At 39.7% G+C, this 23,812-nt stretch overlaps 1 protein-coding gene and 1 pseudogene across 1 annotated transcript in view; both read left to right on the top strand.

Annotated features, from left to right (window-relative positions):
* The window catches only part of ARHGAP6 (Rho GTPase activating protein 6), a 550,852-nt gene that overhangs the window by 462,384 nt on the left and 64,656 nt on the right, over positions 1 to 23,812 (top strand). The gene's annotated exons all lie outside the window — the stretch shown is intronic.
* On the top strand, positions 780 to 23,563 carry LOC119523213 (annotated as a pseudogene).

Raw genomic sequence — 23,812 nt, 5'->3', positions numbered from 1 at the left:
ATGATTAATGTTAGGTTATAGGGCAAAAGGAAATTTGGAGATGTGATTAAGTTGAGGTCCTAGAGATAGGGAGAGTATCCCAGATTTTCTGCATAGGCCCATTCTAATCACCGAGTCCTTAAAGGGGGAGAACCTTTTCAAGCTGTGGTCAGAGGGAGAGGGATGCTGCGTTGCTGGCTTTGAAGATAGAGGAAGGGGGTCAGGAGCCAGGGAAGGTGGGTAGCCTCTAGAAACTGGAAAAAACAAGGAGCAGATTCTCCACTAGAGCCTCCAGAAGGAGTGCAGCCCTGCAGACACCTCGGTCTTAGTCCACATGGCCCGTTTTAGATTTCTAGCCTCCGTAGTTGTAAGCTCATAAATGTGTGATGCGTAAGCCACTAAACATGTGCAGCAACAGAAAATTAATACATCAGCCAAGGGTATGGTTTTAATCCTGGATTGTGGAATCTAAATGGATAAAAAAAAAAAAGATGTTCAGAATAAATGGAAAACACTTTGTTTTCTTGAGTCAGAAGAGTCAATAATATAAAGCTGTCAGTTATACAATTAACTGCAAACTCAATGTGATTGCCAAAAAAGCACCAACATATTTCTTAAAAATAATTTAACTTAATCTAAACTTCATCTGGGAGAGTAAGTGAAGGAGGGTAGGCAGGGCAAATCTGATTAAAGAGGCCTAATGGTCACTGTCTCTATTTATTAAATTATGTTCTAAATCTACAGGAATTGAAAGAGTATTGAACTACCTCAAGAATAGACAGGCAGGGAATAGAGGCAAGATGGCAGACTGGTGAGCTGTATGTTTTAGTTACTCCTCCAGGAAAGTAGGTAGAAAGCCAGGAACTGCGTGGACTGGACACCACAGAGCAATCTGACTTTGGGCATACTTCATACAACACTCATGAAAACGTGGAACTGCTGAGATCAGCGAAATCTGTAAGTTTTTGCGGCCAGGGGACCCGCGCCCCTCCCTGCCAGGCTCAGTCCCGTGGGAGGAGGGGCTGTCAGCTCCGGGAAGGAGAAGGGAGAACTGCAGTGGCAGCCCTTATCGGAAACTCATTCTGCTGATCCAAACTCCAACCATAGATAGACTGAGACCAGACACCAGAGAATCTGAGAGCAGCCAGCCCAGCAGAGAGGAGACAGGCATAGAAAAAAAACAACACGAAAAACTCCAAAATAAAAGCGGAGGATTTTTGGAGTTCTGGTGAACATAGAAAGGGGAAGGGCAGAGCCCAGGCCCCAGCTCAGGCCCTGAGGCGCATATGCAAATCCCGAAGAAAAGCTGATCTCTCTGCCCTGTGGACCTTTCCTTAATGGCCCTGGTTGCTTTGTCTCTTAGCATTTCAATAACCCATTAGATCTCTGAGGAGGGCCCTTTTTTTTTTTTTTTTTTTTAATCCTTTTTTCTTTTTCTAAAACAATTACTCTAAGAAGCCCAATACAGAAAGCTTCAAAGACTTGCAGTTTGGGCAGGTCAAGTCAAGAGCAGAACTAGGAGAGCTCTGAGACAAAATGCAATAATCCAGCGGCTGAGAAAATTCACTAAACACCACAACTTCCCAAGAAAAGGGGGGTGTCCGCTCACAGCCATCATCCTGGTGGACAGGAAACACTCCTGCCCATCGCCAGCCCCATAGCCCAGAACTGCCCCAGACAACCCAGTGTGACGGAAGTGCTTCAAATAACAGGCACACACCACAAAACTGGGCGTGGACATTAGCCTTCCCTTCAACCTCAGCTGATTGTCCCAGAGTTGGGAAGGTAGAGCAGTGTGAATTAACAAAGCCCCATTCAGCCATCATTTCAGCAGACTGGGAGCCTCCCTACACAGCCCAGCAGCCCAGAACTGCCCTGGGGGGATGGCACTCACCTGTGACATAGCACAGTCATCCCTCAACAGAGGACCTGGGGTGCACGGCCTGGAAGAGGGGCCCACTTGCAAGTCTCAGGAACCATACGCCAATACCAAGGACTTGTGGGTCAGTGGCAGAGACAAACTGTGGCAGGACTGAACTGAAGGATTAGACTATTGCAGCAGCTTTAAAACTCTAGGATCTCCAGGGAGATTTGATTGTTAGAGCCAGCCCCCCCTCCCTGACTGCCCAGAAACACGCCCCATATACAGGGCAGGCAACACCAACTACACACGGAAGCTTGTTACACCAATTGGACCCCACAAGACTCACTCCCCCACTCACCAAAAAGGCTAAGCAGGGGAGAACTGGCTTGTGAAGAACAGGTGGCTCGTGGACGCCACCTGCTGGTTAGTTAGAGAAAGTGTACTCCACGAAGCTGTAGATCTGATAAATTAGAGATAAGGACTTCAATTGGTCTACAAATCCTAAAAGAACCCTATCAAGTTCAGCAAATGCCACGAGGCCAAAAACAACAGAAAATTATAAAGCATATGAAAAAACCAGACGATATGGATAACCCAAGCCCAGGCACCCAAATCAAAAGACCAGAAGAGACACAGCACCTAGAGCAGCTACTCAAAGAACTAAAGATGAACAATGAGACCATAGTATGGGAGACAAAGGAAATCAAGAAGACCCTAGAAGAGCATAAAGAAGACATTGCAAGACTAAATAAAAAAATGGATGATCTTATGGAAATTAAAGAAACTGTTGACCAAATTAAAAAGATTCTGGACACTCATAGTACAAGACTAGAGGAAGTTGAACAACGAATCAGTGACCTCGAAGATGACAGAATGGAAAATGAAAGCATAAAAGAAAGAATGGGGAAAAAAATTGAAAAAATCGAAATGAACCTCAGGGATATAATAGATAATATGAAACGTCCAAATATAAGACTCATTGGTGTCCCAGAAGGGGAAGAAAAGGGTAAAGGTCTAGGAAGAGTATTCAAAGAAATTGTTGGGGAAAACTTCCCAAATCTTCTAAACAACATAAATACACAAATCATAAATGCTCAGCGAACCCAAAATAGAATAAATCCAAATAAACCCACTCCGAGACATATACTGATCACATTGTCAAACACAGAAGAGAAGGAGCAAGTTCTGAAAGCAGCAAGAGAAAAGCAATTCACCACATACAAAGGAAACAGCATAAGACTATGTAGTGACTACTCAGCAGCCACCATGGAGGCAAGAAGGCAGTGGCACGATATATTTAAAATTCTGAGTGAGAAAAATTTCCAGCCAAGAATACTTTATCCAGCAAAGCTCTCCTTCAAATTTGAGGGAGAGCTTAAATTTTTCACAGACAAACAAATGCTGAGAGAATTTGCTAACAAGAGACCTGCCCTACTGGAGATACTAAAGGGAGCCCTAGGGACAGAGAAACAAAGACAGGACAGAGAGACTTGGAGAAAGGTTCAGTACTAAAGAGATTCAGTATGGGTACAATAAAGGATATTAATAGACAGAGGGGAAAAATATGACAAACATTAACCAAAGGATAAGATGGCTGATTCAAGAAATGCCTTCACGGTTATAACATTGAATGTAAATGGATTAAACTCCCCAATTAAAAGATATAGATTCGCAGAATGGATCAAAAAAAATGAACCATCAATATGTTGCATACAAGAGACTCATCTTAGACACAGGGACACAAAGAAACTGAAAGTGAAAGGATGGAAAAAAATATTTCATGCAAGCTACAGCCAAAAGAAAGCAGGTGTAGCAATATTAATCTCAGATAAAATAGACTTCAAATGCAGGGATGTTTTGAGGGACAAAGAAGACCACTACATACTAATGAAAGGGGCAATTCAGCAAGAAGAAATAACAATCGTAAATGTCTATGCACCCAATCAAGGTGCCACAAAATACATGAGAGAAACACTGGCAAAACTAAAGGAAGCAATGGATGTTTCCACAATAATTGTGGGAGACTTCAACACATCACTCTCTCCTATAGATAGATCAACCAGACAGAAGACCAATAAGGAAATTGAAAACCTAAACAATCTGATAAATGAATTAGATTTAACAGACATATGCAGGACATTACATCCCAAATCACCAGGATACACATACTTTTCTAGTGCTCATGGAACTTTCTCCAGAATAGATCATATGCTGGGACATAAAACAAGCCTCAATAAATTTAAAAAGATTGAAATTATTCAAAGCACATTCTCTGACAACAATGGAATACAATTAGAAGTCAATAACCATCAGAGACTTAGAAAATTCACAAATACCTGGAGGTTAAAGAACATACTCCTAAACAATCAGTGGGTTAAAGAAGAAATAGCAAGAGAAATTGCTAAATATATAGAGACGAATGAAAATGAGAACACAACATACCAAAACCTATGGGATGCAGCAAAAGCAGTGCTAAGGGGGAAATTTATAGCACTAAACGCATACATTAAAAAGGAAGAAAGAGCCAAAATCAAAGAACTAATGGATCAACTGAAGAAGCTAGAAAATGAACAGCAAACCAATCCTAAACCAAGTAGAAGAAAAGAAATAACAAGGATTAAAGCAGAAATAAATGACATAGAGAACAAAAAACAATAGAGAGGATAAATATCACCAAAAGTTGGTTCTTTGAGAAGATCAACAAGATTGACAAGCCCCTAGCTAGACTGACAAAATCAAAAAGAGAGAAGACCCATATAAACAAAATAATGAATGAAAAGGTGACATAACTGCAGAGCCTGAAGAAATTAAAAAAATTATAAGAGGATACTATGAACAACTGTATGGCAACAAACTGGATAATGTAGAGGAAATGGAGAATTTCCTGGAAACATATGAACAACCTAGACTGACCAGAGAAGAAATAGAAGACCTCAACCAACCCATCACAAGCAAAGAGATCCAATCAGTCATCAAAAATCTTCCCACAAATAAATGCCCAGGGCCAGATGGCTTCACAGGGGAATTCTACCAAACTTTCCAGAAAGAACTGACACCAATCTTACTCAAACTCTTTCAAAACATTGAAGAAAATGGAACACTACCTAACTCATTTTATGAAGCTAACATCAATCTAATACCAAAACCAGGCAAAGATGCTACAAAAAAGGAAAACTACCGGCCAATCTCCCTAATGAATATAGATGCAAAAATCCTCAACAAATACTTGCAAATCGAATCCAAAGACACATTAAAAAAATCATACACCATGACCAAGTGGGGTTCATTCCAGGCATGCAAGGATGGTTCAACATAAGAAAATCAATCAATGTATTACAACACATTAACAAGTCAAAAGGGAAAAATCAATTGATCATCTCAATAGATGCTGAAAAAGCATTTGACAAAATCCAACATCTGTTTTTGATAAAAACACTTCAAAAGGTAGGAATTGAAGGAAACTTCCTCAACATGATAAAGAGCATATATGAAAAACCCACAGCCAGCATAGTATTCAATGGTGAGAGACTGAAAGCCTTCCCTCTAAGATCAGGAACAAGACAAGGATGCCCGCTGTCACCACTGTTATTCAACATTGTGCTGGAAGTGCTAGCCAGGGCAATCCGGCAAGACAAAGAAATAAAAGGCATCCAAATTGGAAAAGAAGAAGTAAAACTGTCATTGTTTGCAGATGATATGATCTTATATCTAGAAAACCCTGAGAAATCGACGATACAGCTACTAGAGCTAATAAACAAATTTAGCAAAGTAGCGGGATACAAGGTTAATGCACATAAGTCAGTAATGTTTCTATATGCTAGAAATGAACAAACTGAAGAGACACTCAAGAAAAAAGATACCATTTTCAATAGCAACTAAAAAATCAAGTACCTAGGAATCAACTTAACCAAAGATGTAAAAGACCTATACAAAGAAAACTACATAATTCTACTAAAGGAAATAGAAGGGGACCTTAAAAGATGGAAAAATATTCCATGTTCATGGATAGGAAGACTAAATGTCATTAAGATGTCAATTCTACCCAAACTCATCTAAAGATTCAATGCAATCCCAATCAAAATTCCAACAACCTACTTTGCAGACTTGGAAAAGCTAGTTATCAAATTTATTTGGAAAGGGAAGATGCCTCGAATTGCTAAAGACACTCTAAAAAAGAAAAACGAAGTGGGAGGACTTACACTCCCTGACTTTGAAGCTTATTATAAAGCCACAGTTGCCAAAACAGCATGGTACTGGCACAAAGATAGACATATAGATCAATGGAATCGAATTGAGAATTCAGAGATAGACCCTCAGATCTATGGCCGACTGATCTTTGATAAGGCCCCCAAAGTCACCGAACTGAGCCATAATGGTCTTTTCAACAAATGGGGCTGGGAGAGTTGGATATCCATATCCAAAAGAATGAAAGAGGACCCCTACCTCACCCCCTACACAAAAATTAACTCAAAATGGACCAAAGATCTCAATATAAAAGAAAGTACCATAAAACTCCTAGAAGATAATGTAGGAAAACATCTTCAAGACCTTGTATTAGGAGGCCACTTCCTAGACTTTACACCCAAAGCACAAGCAACAAAAGAGAAAATAGATAAATGGGAACTCCTCAAGCTTAGAAGTTTCTGCACCTCAAAGGAATTTCTCAAAAAGGTAAAGAGGCAGCCAACTCAATGGGAAAAAATTTTTGGAAACCATGTATCTGACAAAAGACTGATATCTTGCATATACAAAGAAATCCTACAACTCAATGACAATAGTACAGACAGCCCAATTATAAAATGGGCAAAAGATATGAAAAGACAGTTCTCTGAAGAGGAAATACAAATGACCAAGAAACACATGAAAAAATGTTCAGCTTCACTAGCTATTAGAGAGATGCAAATTAAGACCACAATGAGATACCATCTAACACCGGTTAGAATGGCTGCCATTAAACAAACAGGAAACTACAAATGCTGGAGGGGATGTGGAGAAATTGGAACTCTTATTCATTGTTGGTGGGACTGTATAATGGTTCAGCCACTCTGGAAGTCAGTCTGGCAGTTCCTTAGAAAACTAGATATAGAGCTACCATTCGATCCAGCGATTGCACTCCTCGGTATATACCCGGAAGATCGGAAAGCAGTGACACGAACAGATATCTGCACGCCAATGTTCATAGCAGCATTATTCACAATTGCCAAGAGATGGAAACAACCCAAATGTCCTTCAACAGATGAGTGGATAAATAAAATGTGGTATATACACACGATGGAATACTACGCGGCAGTAAGAAGGAACGATCTGGTGAAACATATGACAACATGGATGAACCTTGAAGACATAATGCTGAGCGAAATAAGCCAGGCACAAAAAGAGAAATATTATATGCTACCACTAATGTGAACTTTGAAAAATGTAAAACAAATGGTTTATAATGTAGAATGTAGGGGAACTAGCAGTAGAGAGCAATTAAGGAAGGGGGAACAATAATCCAGGAAGAACAGATAAGCTATTTAACGTTCTGGGGATGCCCAGAAATGACTATGGTCTGTTAATTTCTGATGGTTGTAGTAGGAACAAGTTCACTGAAATGTTGCTATATTATGTAACTTTCTTGGGGTAAAGTAGGAACATGTTGGAAGTTAAGCAGTTATCTTAGGTTAGTTGTCTTTTTCTTACTCCCTTGCTATGGTCTCTTTGAAATGCTCTTTTATTGTATGTTTGTTTTCTTTTTAACTTTTTTTTTCATACAGGTGATTTGAAAAAAGAAGGGAAAGTTAAAAAAAAAAAAAAAAAAGAAAAAAAAAAAGAAAAAAGACAAACAAGGGGAAAAAAAAAAAAAAAAAAAAGATGTAGTGCCCCCTTGAGGAGCCTGTGGAGAATGCAGGGGTATTCGCCTACCCCACCTCCATGGTTGCTAACATGACCACAGACATAGGGGACGGGTGGTTTGATGGGTTGAGCCCTCTACCATAAGTTTTACCCTTGGGAAGACGGTTGCTGCAAAGGAGAGGCTAGGCCTCCCTGTATTTGTGCCTAAGAGTCTCCTCCTGAATGCCTCTTTGTTGCTCAGATGTGGCCCTCTCTCTCTGGCTAAGCCAACTTGAAAGGTGAAATCACTGCCCTCCCCCCTACGTGGGATCAGACACCCAGGGAAGTGAATCTCCCTGGCAACGTGGAATATGACTCCCAGGGAGGAATGTAGACCTGGCACCGTGGGACGGAGAACATCTTCTTGACCAAAAGGGGGATGTGAAAGGAAATGAAATAAGCTTCAGTGGCAGAGAGATTCCAAAAGGAGCCGAGAGGTCACTCTGGTGGGCACTCTTACGCACACTTTAGACAACCCTTTTTAGGTTCTAATGAATTGGGGTAGCTGGTGGTGGATACCTGAAACTATCAAACTACAACCCAGAACCCATGAATCTCGAAGACAGTTGTATAAAAATGTAGCTTATGAGGGGTGACAATGGGATTGGGAAAGCCATAAGGACCAAACACCACTTTGTCTAGTTTATGGATGGATGTGTAGAAAAGTAGGGGAGGGAAACAGACAGACAAAGGTACCCAGTGTTCTTTTTTACTTCAATTGCTCTTTTTCACTCTAATTATTATTCTTGTTATTTTTGTGTGTGTGCTAATGAAGGTGTCAGGGATTGATTTAGGTGATGAATGTACAGCTATGTAATGGTACTGTAAACAATCGAAAGTACAATTTGTTTTGTATGACTGCGTGGTATGTGAATATATCTCAATAAAATGATGATTTAAAAAAAAAAAAAAAAAAAAAAAAAAAAAAAAAAAGAATGAAGGAAGGAAGGCAGCCAACAAAGCAAACATCAACGGAGGAGAATAGAGAAATGTTGCAATGTTAAACAGTGTGGTCAGGAGTACCTCACTAAGAGGATCTGAATACAAAGAGGTGGAAGAACAACGCCCATGGATGTGGAAACCCAGTGGCCCACGCAGAGGGGACGGTCAGAGTGTCAGTGGTCAGTGCGTAATCTCTGAGAGATGTATGCTTTGCCTATTGGGAGAAATTCAAGGGCCAGTGGAGCTGGGCTAGGAAAGAGAGGAAAAGTATGGAATCTGAAGCTGAAGAGGTAACAAGGTTTCAGAGACCACGCCTTGTGGACCACTGACCACTAGCTTTTACTTGGAGTGAAATGAGAGTCATTGGAAGATTTTCAGCAGATGAGTGACATCATCTGATTTACATTTCATTACAATCCCTCTGGCTGCTGTAAAGAACAGGAGAGCAAAACCGGAACCTGGCAATGAGAGGGCAGTAAGAGGGCTATAATAATGAAAGTGAGAAGGAAAGTTGGAGGTTAAAACATGGGAAGGTATAACGAAGCGAATCGTGAGGTGGACATCTGTGATTAACTGTACAAATATAAAAAAGTTCTTTCATGAACTACAACAAATGTATGAAACTATGACAAGGAGTCAATAATAGAGGGGTATATGGTAAGAATGTACCTATTGTAAACTATAGACTATAGTTAACAGTAATATTTTAATACTCTTTCATCAACAGTAACAAACGTACTACACCAATACTATGGGTCAATGAAATTTTCTAAAATTGATCATGAGATTGTATGCACAACTGTGTAATGATATTGTGAGCCAGTGATTGTATACTTCAGATGGTTTGTACGTTGTGTGACTATATCGCAATAAAACTGCATTTTAAAAAAAAAAAAAAAAAAAAGAAGAAATAGCAAGAGAAATTGCTAAATATATAGAGACGAATGAAAATGAGAACACAACATACCAAAACCTATGGGATGCAGCAAAAGCAGTGCTAAGGGGGAAATTTATAGCACTAAACGCATACATTAAAAAGGAAGAAAGAGCCAAAATCAAAGAACTAATGGATCAACTGAAGAAGCTAGAAAATGAACAGCAAACCAATCCTAAACCAAGTAGAAGAAAAGAAATAACAAGGATTAAAGCAGAAATAAATGACATAGAGAACAAAAAACAATAGAGAGGATAAATATCACCAAAAGTTGGTTCTTTGAGAAGATCAACAAGATTGACAAGCCCCTAGCTAGACTGACAAAATCAAAAAGAGAGAAGACCCATATAAACAAAATAATGAATGAAAAAGGTGACATAACTGCAGATCCTGAAGAAATTAAAAAAATTATAAGAGGATACTATGAACAACTGTATGGCAACAAACTGGATAATGTAGAGGAAATGGAGAATTTCCTGGAAACATATGAACAACCTAGACTGACCAGAGAAGAAATAGAAGACCTCAACCAACCCATCACAAGCAAAGAGATCCAATCAGTCATCAAAAATCTTCCCACAAATAAATGCCCAGGGCCAGATGGCTTCACAGGGGAATTCTACCAAACTTTCCAGAAAGAACTGACACCAATCTTACTCAAACTCTTTCAAAACATTGAAGAAAATGGAACACTACCTAACTCATTTTATGAAGCTAACATCAATCTAATACCAAAACCAGGCAAAGATGCTACAAAAAAGGAAAACTACCGGCCAATCTCCCTAATGAATATAGATGCAAAAATCCTCAACAAAATACTTGCAAATCGAATCCAAAGACACATTAAAAAAATCATACACCATGACCAAGTGGGGTTCATTCCAGGCATGCAAGGATGGTTCAACATAAGAAAATCAATCAATGTATTACAACACATTAACAAGTCAAAAGGGAAAAATCAATTGATCATCTCAATAGATGCTGAAAAAGCATTTGACAAAATCCAACATCTGTTTTTGATAAAAACACTTCAAAAGGTAGGAATTGAAGGAAACTTCCTCAACATGATAAAGAGCATATATGAAAAACCCACAGCCAGCATAGTATTCAATGGTGAGAGACTGAAAGCCTTCCCTCTAAGATCAGGAACAAGACAAGGATGCCCGCTGTCACCACTGTTATTCAACATTGTGCTGGAAGTGCTAGCCAGGGCAATCCGGCAAGACAAAGAAATAAAAGGCATCCAAATTGGAAAAGAAGAAGTAAAACTGTCATTGTTTGCAGATGATATGATCTTATATCTAGAAAACCCTGAGAAATCGACGATACAGCTACTAGAGCTAATAAACAAATTTAGCAAAGTAGCGGGATACAAGGTTAATGCACATAAGTCAGTAATGTTTCTATATGCTAGAAATGAACAAACTGAAGAGACACTCAAGAAAAAAGATACCATTTTCAATAGCAACTAAAAAAATCAAGTACCTAGGAATCAACTTAACCAAAGATGTAAAAGACCTATACAAAGAAAACTACATAATTCTACTAAAGGAAATAGAAGGGGACCTTAAAAGATGGAAAAATATTCCATGTTCATGGATAGGAAGACTAAATGTCATTAAGATGTCAATTCTACCCAAACTCATCTAAAGATTCAATGCAATCCCAATCAAAATTCCAACAACCTACTTTGCAGACTTGGAAAAGCTAGTTATCAAATTTATTTGGAAAGGGAAGATGCCTCGAATTGCTAAAGACACTCTAAAAAAGAAAAACGAAGTGGGAGGACTTACACTCCCTGACTTTGAAGCTTATTATAAAGCCACAGTTGCCAAAACAGCATGGTACTGGCACAAAGATAGACATATAGATCAATGGAATCGAATTGAGAATTCGGAGCTAGACCCTCAGATCTATGGCCGACTGATCTTTGATAAGGCCCCCAAAGTCACAGAACTGAGTCATAATGGTCTTTTCAACAAATGGGGCTGGGAGAGTTGGATATCCATATCCAAAAGAATGAAAGAGGACCCCTACCTCACCCCCTACACAAAAATTAACTCAAAATGGACCAAAGATGTCAATATGAAAGAAAGTACCATAAAACTCCTAGAAGATAATGTAGGAAAACATCTTCAAGACCTTGTATTAGGCGGCCACTTCCTAGACTTTACACCCAAAGCACAAGCAACAAAAGAGAAAATAGATAAATGGGAACTCCTCAAGCTTAGAAGTTTCTGCACCTCCAAGGAATTTCTCAAAAAGGTAAAGATGCAGCCAACTCAATGGGAAAAAATTTTTGGAAACCATGTATCTGACAAAAGACTGATATCTTGCATATATAAAGAAATCCTGCAACTCAATGACAATAGTACAGTCGGCCCAATTATAAAATGGGCAAAAGATATGAAAAGACAGTTCTCTGAAGAGGAAATACAAATGGCCAAGAAACACATGAAAAAATGTTCAGCTTCACTAGCAATTAGAGAGATGCAAATTAAGACCACAATGAGATACCATCTAACACCGGTTAGAATGGCTGCCATTAAACAAACAGGAAACTACAAATGCTGGAGGGGATGTGGAGAAATTGGAACTCTTATTCATTGTTGGTGGGACTGTATAATGGTTCAGCCACTCTGGAAGTCAGTCTGGCAGTTCCTTAGAAAACTAGATATAGAGTTACCGCTCGATCCAGCGATTGCACTTCTCGGTATATACCCGGAAGATCGGAAAGCAGTGACACGAACAGATATCTGCACGCCAATGTTCATAGCAGCATTATTCACAATTGCCAAGAGATGGAAACAACCCAAATGTCCTTCAACAGATGAGTGGATAAATAAAATGTGGTATATACACACGATGGAATACTACGCAGCAGTAAGAAGGAACGATCTCGTGAAACATATGACAACATGGATGAACCTTGAAGACATAATGCTGAGCGAAATAAGCCAGGCACAAAAAGAGAAATATTATATGCTACCACTAATGTGAACTCTGAAAAATGTAAAACAAATGGTTTATAATGTAGAATGTAGGGGAACTAGCAATAGAGAGCAATTAAGGAAGGGGGAACAATAATCCAAGAAGAACAGATAAGCTATTTAACGTTCCGGGGATGCCCAGGAATGACTATGGTCTGTTAATTTCTGATGGATATAGTAGGAGCAAGTACACAGAAATGTTGCTATATTAGGTAACTTTCTTGGGGTAAAGTAGGAACATGTTGGAAGTTAAGCAGTTATCTTAGGTTAGTTGTCTTTTTCTTACTCCCTTGTTATGGTCTCTTTGAAATGTTCTTTTATTGTATGTCTGTTTTCTTTTTAACTTTTTTTTCATACAGTTGATTTAAAAAAGAAGGGAAAGTTAAAAAAAAAAAAAAAAAAAGAAAAACAAGGAAAAAAAAAAGATGTAGTGCCCCCTTGAGGAGCCTGTGGAGAATACAGGGGTATTTGCCTACCCCACCTCCATGGTTGCTAACATGACCACAGACATAGGGGACTGGCGGTTTGATGGGTTGAGCCCTCTACCACAGGTTTTACCCTTGGGAAGACGGTTGCTGCAAAGGAGAGGCTAGGCCTCCCTATGGTTGTGCCTAAGAGCCTCCTCCCGAATGCCTCTTTGTTGCTCAGATGTGGCCCTGTCTCTCTAGCTAAGCCAACTTGAAAGGTGAAATCACTGCCCTCCCCCCTACGTGGGATCAGACACCCAGGGGAGTGAATCTCCCTGGCAACGTGGAATATGACTCCCGGGGAGGAATGTAGACCTGGCATCGTGGGACGGAGAACATCTTCTTGACCAAAAGGGGGATGTGAAATGAAATGAAATAAGCTTCAGTGGCAGAGATTCCAAAAGGAGCCGAGAGGTCACTCTGGTGGGCACTCTTATGCACACTTTAGACAACCCTTTTTAGGTTCTAAAGAATTGGGGTAGCTGGTGGTGGATACCTGAAACTATCAAGCTACAACCCAGAACCCATGAATCTCGAAGACAGTTGTATAAAAATGTAGCTTATGAGGGGTGACAATGGGATTGGGAAAGCCATGAGGACCACACTCCACTTTGTCTAGTTTATGGATGGATGAGTAGAAAAATAGGGGAAGGAAACAAACAGACAAAGGTACCCAGTGTTCTTTTTTACTTCAATTGCTCTTTTTCACTCTAATTATTATTCTTGTTATTTTTGTGTGTGTGCTAATGAAGGTGTCAGGGATTGATTTGGGTGATGAATGTACCACTATGTAATGGTACTGTAAACAATCGAAAGTACGATTTGTTTTGTATGACTGCGTGGTATGTGAATATATCTCAATAAAATGAAGATTTAAAAAAAAAAAAAAAAAAAAAAAGAATAGACAGGCAGACCAGTGGGAGAGAATAGACTTCAAACATGTACCCCAATATATATGAAAATTTTATTCTATGATAAATATGGTAGTTCTAGGGAGGAAATGTGGATTATTACTGAATTGGAGTCAATGGGATAACCATCAGGGAGAAAAAAGCTGGATTCTGACCTTACTCCTTTCATCAAAATAATTTGATATGGAATACAGATTTGAAGGTAAAAAACAAAACCATAAATATACCAGAAGAAAACATAGCTGGATGTTTATGTATTTTTATAGTGGGGCAGACTTTCTTAGCGGACACACTCCCCAAAAACCATAAACTGAGTAACAAATGTCACTACTTAAAAACTAGAATCTTCTGTGTGACAAATACATAAATAAATATAAAGAGATAAATTTATAGCACATTTGACAAGCAAAAGACTAATTTCTCTACTATATAAAGCTTTATTACAAATTAATATGAAAAAGAAAAGCTATCTAATTGAAATATAGGTAAATTACAGGCAGCTTACAGAAAAAGAAATACAAGTGGCTTATAAATATTTTAAAATTTGCTCAACCTCACATTTATTAAAGAAATACAAGCTAAAACAGCAAGGAACTTTTTCTGTCTCTCTCTCAGATTGCCATGGCTCCAAAAGTTGGATCATATACTTTATTGGGAAGCAGGCATGCTCATATACTGTTGTTAGGAGTCTAAATTTTTGCAGTGACTTGGGAGACAATTTGACCACTACTCTCTTTAAGTTTTAAATGACCCAACCATTCTGCTAAGAATGTATCCCACAAATATTGTTAGGGGTTGAATTGTTTAAACCCCCTTGCCAAAGGCATTTTCAAGTCCTAACTCCCAGTCTTAAGAATGTGACTTTATTTGGAAATCAGGTCATTGAAGATGTGACCAGTTAAGAAGAGGCCAAACTGGATTAGGGTGGGTCCTAATCCAACATGACTGGCGTCCTTATAAGAAGAGGAAATTGGGACACAGGCACAGCCAGACAAAGGGGAGAAGGCCATGTGAAGATGGAAGCAGATACGTCTGCAAGCCAAGGACTGCTGGCAAACACTAGAAGCTAGAAGAGGCAAGGAAGGATTCTCCCCTTGGAGCATGATGCTGCGAACACCGCGATTTCAGACCTCAAGCCTCCAGAACTGGGAGAGAATAGCCTTCTGTGTTTTAAGCCATCCAGTTTGTGGTGCTTTATTATGGCAGCCCTAGAAAACTGAGATAAGTACTTCTGATATTAGTTGGGTGGGGGGCTGACCACCACTCAGGGCTGTGACTCTGGGAAGTTTCTTCCTTACTCACCTCACCTCCTGATGCAGGTGGTCCATGAGGGTGGGAAGGGCAGAGTCTGCTGCACCCAGCTATTCAGGGACCCAGGCTTCTCACATCTTGTGGCTCCTGCCTCCTCTGTGTCCATTTAGCCAGTAGAAGTGGAAATTGAATAACTAATAAGATTTCCGTAATTCTTATAAAGTGACCCATCAGCTAAATTTGTTACCCTGTTTGAAGTTACGGTATTTTGAAGATGCATTTGAAGATGCAATCGAGAACCTAGAACCATGTTTAGTGATAGAAATCAGGAGGGCTTCCAGTGCGTGTGATCATTTCTATCAGGAGCATTTTCTCTGTGCACTTGAGATTGTCCCATTGAAGCCCTCATGGACCACGTCTGTCTGGTCAAAAGGCTGCTCCTGGCATAGGTTCTTGACCAGACTAGATGGTAAATGGTCCAAACCTTAGCAACAAAGCCAGGATACAAATGCAGGGAGTGCAGTCAAGAAATTAAGCAAAACAGTAGTTAAGCATGAACAGAAGTTAATGAATTTGTTCATAGACCCACAATTCATTCATTTATTCAAAGCACATCACCACAGTACTTGTTACCGATCAGGTAGAGTGCTAGGCTCAATTAATATTATTTTGATAAAAGTTTAATACAACCAGTCTACTGCAGAGGTTAGAGAACTGGCCCACAGGCCAAATCCAGCCCACTGGCTGTTTTTCAAATAAAGTTTTATTGGAACAGAGCCATCCTAATTCGTTTGCATGTTGTCTGTGGCTACTTTTGTACTACAATGGCAGAGTTGAATAGTTGTGATGGACTATATGTTTCACAGAGTCTCAAATATTTACTCTCTGGGCCTTTATGGGAAAAGTTTGCGACCCCTGGTCTAAGGTAAAATGAAAGGAAGTGACTAATTTCTGCCACAGTCAATATTGTGGGACACCATAGACAATATATCTTAACCTCATTTCATTGTAAACAAGTATGGAAAGCCAGGTAGTTCCATCCAAGAAAAATGTGTATTTGTGTTTTCTCTAGTGCTGTTTGTTGTTTTTTTTTCTTGCCTCCGTAAATTTCAGATATCACAATGAGAAAGTCTTTGTTTAATTTGAAAGCAGTATCATGGAATGAGGAAGAGCTGATGGTTTAAGAAAATGTGGATAATAGTCCAATAAAAGAGTAACCTGATGCCTCAAAATTGCTCAATTATATCACTTCCTTATAAAGTGATCCCAATACCGTAGTCCCTTGGGCAAAGTAAAACCCAAGTAAACAACTCAATGAAATCGAGAAAATGATATTCTTGGTGGGCTGGCGCTGCAGTGGTCTTTGGTTTTTGATTTAAATGTTGATTTAGAAAATAAAGGGCAACCTGGTGGGCAAGAAATTGAGCTTGGGTGTTTATACAACACCCCTAGACCGAACATATCAAAGTCCTATTTCTACATTTTCCTTGTTGGCAGTGTCCTGTGGAAGAGGGCATGTGCTAGAACTGTTTGTCAAAGCTTTTTTTGTTAGTAAAATGAAGTTGAAACCTGGGGCAGAATCCACAAACTCCACTGTAGGTAAAAATGTCGGTAGGAGACAAACAGCCAAATAGGGGTGATCAAGGAATGATTGTAGCCCACTGGGCTTAGAGGCTGTGCTGGTGTGAATCTATTATGTACCCCGCAAAAGCCTTGTTCTTTTGATCTGATCTTGTGGGTGCAGACTCATTGTGGGTGGGATCTTTTGATTAGGTTGTTTCCATGGAGATGCAACCCATTGGGACCTTTAGATTATTTCCATGGAGGTATGACCCCGCCCATTCAAGGTGGGTCTTAATTAGTTTACTGGAGTCCTTAAGAGAGCTCAGGGGCCGACAGAGACCCAGGTGCTTGGAGGTGCAGATAGCCATTGAAACCTGAACCAGGCAAGAAGCTAAGAGGTGAAATCCAGAGTTTGTCCTGGAGAAGCTAAGAGAGGATCCCCAGATGCTTAGAGAGAAACACCCTGGGAGAAACAAGCAAGATACACAGGAGCTGAGAGAGGGAAGCTAAGACAGAAAACCAGAGACATTTTGGAGGAAGCAACAAAAAACCAGAATCTAACCCCGGGAGAGGCCCAGCAGACTCCAGCCATGTGCCTTCCCATGTGACAGAGGAACCCCATGCCATCAGCCTTTCTTCAGAGAAGCTAATCCATTTCTGGTATTTTGCATTGCGGCAGCTTCAGCAAACCAGAACAGAGGCCCTCAGGAAATGTCTGTGTTGTGTGAGCTGTGGAGTTAGCTGTGTCTTCTAAGTGCCCACAGTCACCTTCTCTGTGACTTCCTGTGGGGTAGGGCTATGTCTTATTTATCTTTGAATCTCCAACACCAGGCACACTGCTGGTACACCACTGGCCCTCAGCAAATGTTTGAGAGGTAAATGAATGAATGGGTGTATATTCTCAATTACAATTAAGCTCCTCTTTTCACTTTTCAGGAACTGTTTTAAGTTTTTATGAGGCCCCAAGAGCCACAGCAAAGAGCAACTAAAGGCTTTCTATACTGATATTTTTGTTGTTTTCTTCTTAATTGCCTGTTCTCATTCCAGCTGCTAAGACTATGTTTTCTAAACTGTTGGTCATAAACTTTCTCTCATTTTCACCAGTAGTGATTTGAAACAACCTCAATACTTCCCTTCTGTTTCACCCCATGCCAGGTCAGTTTTCAACTTTGACTGATTGCCTCATAAGGTATCTCCTGACATCATATAAGATCTCAATAAAAGTTACCAATCACCACCACTGTCATTAGCATCATCACTACATCACTTTATCATGTGCCTGTCCCTTCTTTTGCCTTTATATGACCCTCAGGGTAGCTCACTCCATCGTTATGTCACCCCTGGTCATGACCTGCTAAATTTTCATGATTTGTTAATACGTCTGACCCACAGAACAGTGGCCACAAATTCCCCAAACTGCTTTCCTCAATTCAGCGCTTCTCCCTTCTTCCCACCGTGCCTAAGACCATCAGAGTCTTCAATGACAGAAGCTACTCCTTTGTTGGAAAAAACAAAATAATACTCCCAAGGCAGCCTGTTTCCTACTGATCTATCAAAGACATTTACAATACTATTTCATATAAAGAAGAGGTCCATCTTGTTTGTAGCCTGTTCTTAGGATGCACCACAGACTTAAGTTTATTTCTTAGAGCCGTGGTTTGCAAACATTTTGTCCACAATCCACGGTGGGAGAAATTCATTTTACATCTTAGCCCAAGAAACCTGTGAACTGAGCAGTGCTTATCTTTATCGAGGATACACTTTGATATTCTCTATAATATTCTCTCTTTGATCTGCTTCTGTTTCATTTTCTAATATCTGGTGACCATGGCCTACTAAGTCTTCATGATTCATTCATAGGTTATAACCAACAGTTTAGAAAACATAGTCTTAGCAGATAGAACGAGAACAGGCAATTAAGAAGAAAACAACAAAAATATCAGTATAGAAAGCCTTTAGTTGCTCTTTGCTGTGGCTCTTGGGGCCTCATAGAAGTGGATGGGGGTATTTTATTTCCTTAGGGCCATAGGAATGAGGCTAAGGCTAGACCAGTGGCCTAATCATTTGGTGCCTTTTCTTTCTAGAACCTTTGTCTCTCTCATAATACCAAGCTGGGGTGAGGACATATGTGGGACATTAGGTTCTAGCTGCAATGGAGGAGACAATGCCACATCAAATGTAGTCCATACTCAAGGAGTTTCTCATCAATTGGTAGAGAAAATACAAATACAATGATTATTAAAAGCTAGAGTGGTGGATTTGATCTGCCCAGGTTATCTTTTGTGACCCTTAGAGATGGAGGCTGCCTCATCCACCTACTCAAGGAAAGGCCGGGCATGGCAGAGGTTTCCCTGCGAGTTCTTTTGTAATTTCTTCTTGGACGCTCTCCTCCATACCCCAGGGCTTTTACAATGTAAAGTTCTCAAGCATGTGCTGCTCTCTGACTCCAAGCTGGTGCCAAACACGCAGGCAAGGAGAATCGTGTGTGATTCTTTAAGCCATGTGCTTTGTGCCTCAGCATTCTCCAGTGGCTTCCTTTACATTCTCAGACAATATAGTTTTCTATCCAAAGTCTTGTCTCCACTGGTCACATTTACCCAATATTTATATATCTTTGTTGGAGCAGCAACTACTATTGCACAAGGCTTTGGCATCTTGAACAAAACTTTTGTCACTGCAGTTTCTGAAATATTCTGGCACATCTCAAAGATTTCATGACTATACCATTCTCTCTGTTGGGATCTTGGCCCCAAAGTAAACTTGATAATTGCAAAGGCTCATACTTGAAATATGAATAGGAGCTTCCAGTTTTGCTTTTTTTTTTCTTGATTTCCCCATGAGTGATATAAAGGCAAATAAGTATGTATTGAAATTAAGTCCTGAGCTGAGTGTTTTGTTATTTTCTTTTTTTTTTTTAAACCAACTTAGGCCTTCTGGATAATTTGAAATCAAGCCTGCAGAATTATTTAAAAGTTCTCTTGGTCGGTGTTTACAGAATTTTTACAAATGGAAAGCTATGGAACAGTAGTTTAAGAGGTCTTCACTTAAGACAGGAGTTGGCAGACTACAGCCTGTGAACCAAATCTGGCTCACTGCCTGTTTTTGTTAATAAAGTTTAAATAAAATACAGCTATGCCCATTGGTTTCTCTACTGTCTTGGCTGCTTGCTCACCATGATGGCAGAGTTAAAGAGTTTCCATAGAGACCTTATGTCCTGAAAAGCCAAAAAATTTACCATTAATTGATATTAATTTGATATAGAAATTTATAGTCATTGACCATGAGTTGATCAGCTATACTATACTATTCATTTAAATTTCTTCATTAGCCTAACTATATTCTGCAATAATTGAGTGCTTTTTAATGATCAGTCTTTCATAACTCTCAAATCTTTTAGTGTTTATATTACATGTGATCTACCATCTCTTCAAAGAGGGATAATAAATTCTCTTAGTGGCCTTAAACAAGAAAGAAAACTTATTATTTTTATGGGTTGGTTAAGCAACCGATACTACCATTTTGTCTATAACTATGTAAGTTAAGCATTAAAAATGAGTGACTTGAATCCAGTATGCATTGATTATTAGCTTCATTATTACTATTTGCTTTTATAACTGAGAAGTTAGCATTATTTTTCTTTAAGGATTTTACTTGTTTACAGAGCCACAGTTCTTTGTAATCTGAACTCCCTCCTTGTCTTACACTTCCTGTCTAAGATCCCACTAAAAACACATAAATTCAAAACTTCTAGAGATGTCTTGTAAGGATACCTGGCCATTACATGACACAGCTTGTGCAAATGTAAGTAGAAAAATACATCCTACCACAGAGTTTTGGATTATCCACTGGTAAGATAATGGAAACCCAACCACCCAACCAAAAGTGGCTTAAATAGTAAAGGAATTTATTATCTTAACTTTTCAAAAGCCCAAATGTAGGGCAATTCCAGGGCTCTTTAATTCAGTGGTCTGGTGATATGTGCAAGATTCCTTTGATCTTTGCTGTCTGCTATCTTTGGTTGATCATCTTGTGCTTTGACTGGTTTCCTTCATTGTCACAATGTGGCTGCAGTAGCCCCTGATATCACTACTCCTACAGCAACATCAAGAGGCAGAGAAGAGCAGTGACTCCTCCGCAAGTATCTTTTTAAGAATAGGAAGCATTTTCAGTGCTTCCTACCAGTAGTTTCCCCCCTCCCTTCTCACTCAGAATTGCAACACCTGCCCATACACAAATTAATATTGACAAGCAGAAAGGAATCATGGGGGTTGACTGGAACTAAGATTCCTTTCTTGAGGCTGGGATGAGGACCCATCCCAGGATACATGAACACATGGAGAGTGAGCCCCCAAAATTGGGACTCTGTCAGCAAGGAGGAAATGGGGATAGGGATAGCTGGACAAGAGCAGGATGGAGATGGATTTGGATAGGAAACCTTTGATAAACAGCACATAATATCAATGTTATGTTCTACCATTGCAGGCAAGCATAGGGAGGAAACCATTTGCATATATTTGCTGCTCAATAAATATTTGACAAATTGAGTGGAATGGGCTAAAAATTCAGTCCTAGCACATTTATTTATGTAGTATTCCTATATCATGTAGAATTCCTTCAAGGGGCTCAAAGAATAATCATATTCTAAGAATGAAAAGGAAAAGGATGAGGTGCCCAATAGTGTTTCATCTCATCAGATCATCTAAGAGAGCTGTTTTCATGGGGGCAATTCTCACAAATTTTGAGGCGTACTCAAGGCTTAAAGTCTATGGTCTAAGGGGATGTGATTCTCTTCTTACATGTTCATTATAAAGCAATATGTTAAGAGAAAATAGGTAGAATTAGCTCTTTACCTAGATCAAAAATCACACCATGTGTTGGCACCATTGTCTGACTCTGTCTTTTCAACTTGAACTAAAGCTTTGGCTTTAAAGCAAGTAATGATGAAACTACTATGATTTAAGATTTAGTTTCCTTGAGTTAACAATCCAGGGTATTTCTTTCAGATTAAGTAGCTTCTGTCTTTTTTTTCTCCCACCTACTTTCTTCCCTTTATGCTCTGGGAAAGAAAGATAGCTCATGGAAATGACTTGCCAAAAGCTATTTTTCCTGCTCTCATGTTTGGAAACTTCTATCTCTGCAAATACAATGCCTAGACTAACTTAAAAGTATTGTTTTCCGTTCAAGGAATGTGCCATGGGAGATGCAAATTCTGAAGTCTGCAATAACCACTGGCTCCTAGACGCCCTTTTGTAATATGTGCTTTCAGCTTTTTATTTTTTTAACTCATAGCACTTGAATGTGGAAAAAATGACAGCAAGTGAAAGATCCTCCTAGGGCATAATTTGATCATGACCAGTTGCTACAACAAGCAGCGATTACAAAGAACACCTGGTTAAGGAAAAACCATAGCTGCGCTTTTAAACCCATGGCATCCGATCCATGAGATCAGCTTCCCTACCTCACGTTTTGACAGAACAAGGAGACACAAATGTCTCAATGATTTTCTCTAATAGAAAAATTCTTGCTTTGTGGATCAAGATTCTACAAGGTTTTTGTTTTCCTCATGAGAATTCCTCAAGTAATTACCTTGCCAACATCATTTACACGAAACAGACGACGTGTCTTAGTGTTTAATTTGGTGGAAGCATGGCAACCTCCAGGATTTGACTCTCTTTACAGCTGTGAGGGACTCACAGAATGTTCTTATTTCCTGACTGCAGCCTTGAAAATTTTGCCACCACTTCTACACGTAAACCTTGTGGATTAGTACATTTCACAAGTATTGTGGGAGCCTCAGCTCTAAGGAAAGGCACGTCTATTGCCTAAGAATACCATAAAATATGACTTCCCTAGAGAAATGTGGACACTTTGGGAACAGATTTTGGGAAACCTTAGCCCTCAAGGTGCTAGGAGGATAAAGAAACAGTGTTTAATTCATTGGGATTTATGTCAAGAAAAATGACCTACTCACCCTGCTACTACCTGCCTTCTTCCATTTCACTCAAGGTTCCTGGAAGAATTGCTAAGGATAGGTGATGGGTAAATGGGAACTTTAACCTATGGATTTGGTTGGTTAAAACCTCAGTGTTGGTGGGCACCACCTGGCGCCGCCTGGCACCCATTCAACTTCCCGGACCGTGGCCAACACCGAGCGCACCTGCATCGCCATCAAGCCGGACGGTGTGCAGCGCGGCCTGGTGGGTGAGATCATCAAGCACTTTGAATGGAAGGGTTTCTGCCTCATGGCCATGAATTTCCTTTGGGCCTCCGAGGACCACCTGAAGTAACACTATATTGACTTGAAAGACTGTCCATTCTTCCCAGGGCTGGTGAAGTACATGAACTCAGGGCCAGGCATGGCCATGGTCTGGGAGGGACTGAATGTGGTGAAGACAGGTCGAGTGATGCTTGGGGAGACCAATCCAGCAGATTCTAAGCCAGGCACCACTCGTGGGGACTTCTGCATTCAAGTTGACAGGAGCATCATTCATGGCAGTGATTCGGTAAAAAGTGCTGAAAATGAAATCAGTCTTATGGTTTAAGCCCGAAGAGTTGGTTGACTACAAGTCTTGTGCTCACAACTGGGTCTATGAATAAGAGGTGGACAAAGCAGCAATCTCTTCCATTTTGGCACTGCTTGATGTGTCCCTGGACACAGCTCTTCGTTCCACAGACTTGGAACCAATAGGATTGATCATTTTTTTTATTGAGATTGTTCACATACCATACAATTATCCAACGATGCAAAGTGTACCATCAGTTGCCCATGGTACCATCATACAGCTGTGCATCCATCACCACAATTAATTTTTTTTTCAATTTTTAGAACATTTTCATTAATCCAGGAAAGAAATAAAGACAAACAAAGGAAACTCAAATCCTCCCATACCCCTAACCACCCCCCTTCATTATTGGTTCATAGCATTGGTATACATTTGTTACTGTTGAAGAAAGAATGTTAAAATACTACTAACTGTAGTATATAGTTTGCAATAGGTATATATTTTTCCGATATGCCCCTCTATTATTAACTTCTA

This window comes from Choloepus didactylus, chromosome X (assembly GCF_015220235.1).
Source record: "Choloepus didactylus isolate mChoDid1 chromosome X, mChoDid1.pri, whole genome shotgun sequence".
Taxonomy (NCBI): Eukaryota; Metazoa; Chordata; class Mammalia; order Pilosa; family Megalonychidae; genus Choloepus; species Choloepus didactylus.
Note: the sequence above shows the minus strand (reverse complement) of the source record. Positions and strands in the feature narration are given on the sequence as shown.